Source organism: Tamandua tetradactyla, chromosome 15, assembly GCF_023851605.1.
Source record: "Tamandua tetradactyla isolate mTamTet1 chromosome 15, mTamTet1.pri, whole genome shotgun sequence".
NCBI lineage: Eukaryota > Metazoa > Chordata > Mammalia > Pilosa > Myrmecophagidae > Tamandua > Tamandua tetradactyla.
In genome coordinates, this window is record NC_135341.1 from 19,633,612 (window position 1) to 19,637,589 (window position 3,978).

A 3,978-nucleotide genomic window follows, 5' to 3' on the forward strand; every position below is an offset into this window, starting at 1 on the left:
ATACTCATTTGGATGACTGATATTAGAGGAAAAGAAGAAAAAGGAAATAAGTGTTGGAGAGGATGTGGGGAAATAAGAATACTCAGTTATTGCTAGTGGCAATGTAAAATGGTATAGCCACTGTGAAAGACAGTTTGCTGGTTCCTCAGAAAACTAAGTGTAGAACTACCCTATGACCTAGTAGTCATCAAATTTATATGGCAGGTAAGGGACCCTCAATAGCTAAAACCATCTTGAAAAAGAAAATGAATTTGGAGGACTCATACTTTCCAATCTTAAAATTTATTACAAAGCCACAGTAATCAAAACAGCATGGTACTGGTACAAAGACAAACATAAAGACCTATGGAATTGAATTGAAAGCCCTGAAATCAACCCTCACATTTCTGGTCAATTGATTTTGACAAGGGGACAAAGATCACTCAATTGGAAAAGAATAGTCTCTTCACAAATGGTGCTGGGAAAACTGGCACAATGCATTTTAATCAATTAATGACCCAAGGAACTGCTGATACAATGTACATCTTTATTTAGCTTTACTTTTCCCTAATTCATAGAGCCATATTTTCTAGCACACCTATTTTGTAGCGCATCTATTTACAATAACTAGCCTTCCACCGCCACACTTCAGCCCGTTTTTCTTTGGACTTTACTTTTAATGTGAGGATGATCTACAGTTGCCCAAATACTTTTCCAACCTTTTCTATGTCATGGCACATGTGGAAAAGTAGAGTAAAATTTATAGTAGCTGTATGCCATGCATATTCATAATGGGTTATTAACATCTCTTTTTACCATTTAATATTTTTTAACTATCCTTACCTGCAATAAATATTCTTCTGTGAATTTATCCTATAAATTGAAGGTTCTTGCTGTTGGAAGCACTAGCTCAGAGTGCTGAGGAGATTAATAATGTAGGGGAAAAATAGTGTACCGTGGCTTACAATTTAGGGAATTCTACCCTGATGAGCTAACTGGTATGTTAGGGTGAACCCCTTGGGCTGTTTGGATATTTGGGTACAGATTGTGGAGTCCTCTCTACCCACTCACTAGCATTTGATTTCAAGTGCGTATTTCTCCACAGTGAAGTCAGGTACATTCACTGATTGAAGCCCTTTTTGTCTCTGCACGTCCCACCCCCAGCAATTATGGGGCACTGGGAGTATAGCATCTGAATTTCTCCTTCATTTCCTGTGTTAGGTTCATTTCACTTCTCCTGTCTCGGTTTCAGGAGCAGGCAGCAGACTAGATGGGGGAGAACTGAGGGATGATCTCTCTAGTCTACCTGCAACATTTCAGGGAATATATGCTTCCTTTCAATTCAGAGCAGTCCGTTTCCAGAGGCTCCCCCACCCTGCCACTGCCCTACTTGCTTCCAAAGCAGACAGCCAGAATTTGATTTTAATTTTAGAGCCAGGCACGCTGGGAAAAAGTTAACCAGGTGGGTGGCCACTGATGAGGGAGAAACTACATTCAAATGGAGTGATAGGAGTTGGTCGGTTTCCAGGGGCTTTCCAGATACACGTATTAGCTAATACCTAGTTTATTATTCCCGTTTTAAGATCTCTAGGCTCTTTCTTTGTTTGTTCCTCCTTCAAAAGTAATGCTATTCCTTGCTCAAAATAGAAACTGTACAAATGAACAAAGTAAAGCCACCACCCAAATAAAACAGAGTTAACATTATAATGTACGTCTTCTAGTCTCTTTCCACACGTAAACATTTGTAGTTTATTGTAATTTATTTTACGATATTGGGGTATCTCTATATAATGTGTTCTAAGTATCTTTTCCCCCAAAACTATATATCTCAGTTGTTTTTTCATGCCATGAAATGTTTTTCTATGGGAACATTTCTAGTTCTGTGTGTGATGATGTATTTGATGATACATTTGATCCATCCCCTCATGTTAGCGAAGGTGGTGGTTTAATGTTGTTTTTTTCCCCTATCATAAGGAGGGCTATGGTTAACACCTCTAACTGAATTTTGCACATAAACACATACTTGATTTTGTTCTATTTTTGCTTCATTAATTGTGAAATATAACACATACACCGGAAAGTACATAAAACATTTGTACAGTTAGTTGAATAATTATAAAAATGAACACCCATGAGTCTCTTCCTATCGTGATTCCTTCTTCCCTGGAGTTAGCCACTATTGTTATTTCCTTGTTTTGTTCCTTGTTATACTGCTTATGTATAAGTTCCTAAATAAAAACTGTTCTGTTTTAAACTTTTATAGAATGAGATTTTTACATCTGGTTTCTTTGGCTCGATACACGTTTTTAAAATGTATCCAGGTAGTTTGTTCATTTTCATTGCCACTTGAAATAGAATTACATTAATATACATAATCTGTCCATTCAGATTTGGACTATTACACATAGTCCACTTTAATCCTGGGGCACATGCAAACCCATTTCTATATGGCATACATCCAAGCTTGAAATCATGAAGTGACAGGATAAGCGTATCTTTGACTTGAGTAGATACTGCCAAAATGATTTCCTAAGTGGGTGTGCCAGCTGTGTACAAAAGACCCCAACATTCTACATTCTTTCAACATTTGGTATTTTCAGAGTTGTAATTTTTTTTTTTTTTTTTTTGGTCAATCTAGTGGCTATGCACTAGTATCTCCTTTTGGTTTTAATTTGCATATGCCAGATAATTGGTGAGGTGCAGCATATTTTCACGTTTATTGGACTTTTGGATTTCCCCTTTTGTAAAGCAAAAGTCTTGAGTATTTGCCCATTTTTTCCCTTATGTGTTGTCTCCTTTTACTGATTTTAGAGGTTTTTTTTTTATATCTTCTGGAAGCAAACATTTTGTTGGTTATATGCATTGCAAATATCTATTCCCAGTCTATAACTTGTCTTTTCACTCTCTTGGTTGCATCTTTTTTTTTTTTTTAATATGAATGCTTCACAAATTTGTGTGTCATCCTTGTGCATGAGCCATGCTAACCTTCTCTGTATCGTTCCAATTTTAGTATATGTGCTGCTGAAGTGAGCACCGATTGTATCTTTTGAAGGATTTTTTATTTAATGAAACATGAGATTTTTTCCTTGTGGTTAATGCTTTTCATATTTCATTTAAGACTTCTTCCCTACCCTGCACTCATGAAACCATTCACCAAAAGTATTTTCTAAGTTTTTTAGTTTATTCTCTCATATTTGGATGATAAACTCATTGGAATTATTCTGTATATTTTTCTTTTTCCCGCCTTCCTTCCCTCCCTCCCTTCAATGAATGGATACCCAATTTTCCTAGCAACAATTATTGAAGTCTGTCCTTTCCCTAACAAACTGCCAAGTGCCTCTATCATAAGCAAGTGTGTATGTTGCATACATAAGTATATTTCTGGGCCCATTGTTACACCCCATTGGTCTGTTTGGCTATCCCTGACCCATTGTTAATCTAACTTCATAGTAAGTCATGATGCCTGATAGGGAAGGCCCTTCCACGTTGTTGCTGTTCTTGGCTTTTATTCATCTTATTCATCCTTTGCAACTGCATATACATTGTAGAATCAGCTTGTTAACATCCAAAAAAAAAGAATTTTATTGGACTTGCATTATATACTTATAATGTTGAGGCTCCAATCTATAACCATTTATGTAGGTCTTCTTCAACGAGTATTAATGACATTTTATAAATTACTCAATAGAAGACTTGTAACATTATTGTTAGATTTATTTTTTCATATTTTGATGCCATTATGAGTCTTATCTTTAAAAAGTTTATTTTCTGTTAACTAGTATGTGGTAGCACAATTCTAAAAGAATTTTTTATTCTGGTGACACACATACTACACAAAATTCTCCATTTTAACCACTTCTATGTGAACAATTCAGTGACATCAGTTACATTCACTACTTCATGCCACCATCATCATTTCCAAAACTTTTTCATCACCCCACAGAAGAAACTCTTTATCTCTTAAGCACGAACTCCCCATTCCCTATTCCCAGTTCCTGC

The 3,978-nt window shown here is 36.1% G+C and overlaps 1 non-coding gene across 1 annotated transcript; it reads right to left on the reverse strand.

Annotated features, from left to right (window-relative positions):
- Window positions 1-2,906: 2,906 nt before the first annotated feature.
- Window positions 2,907-3,013, reverse strand: LOC143658116 (U6 spliceosomal RNA). Its single transcript, XR_013163140.1, has one exon. It is a non-coding gene; the product is annotated as a U6 spliceosomal RNA (small nuclear RNA).
- Between the last annotated feature and the right edge of the window lie 965 nt (window positions 3,014-3,978).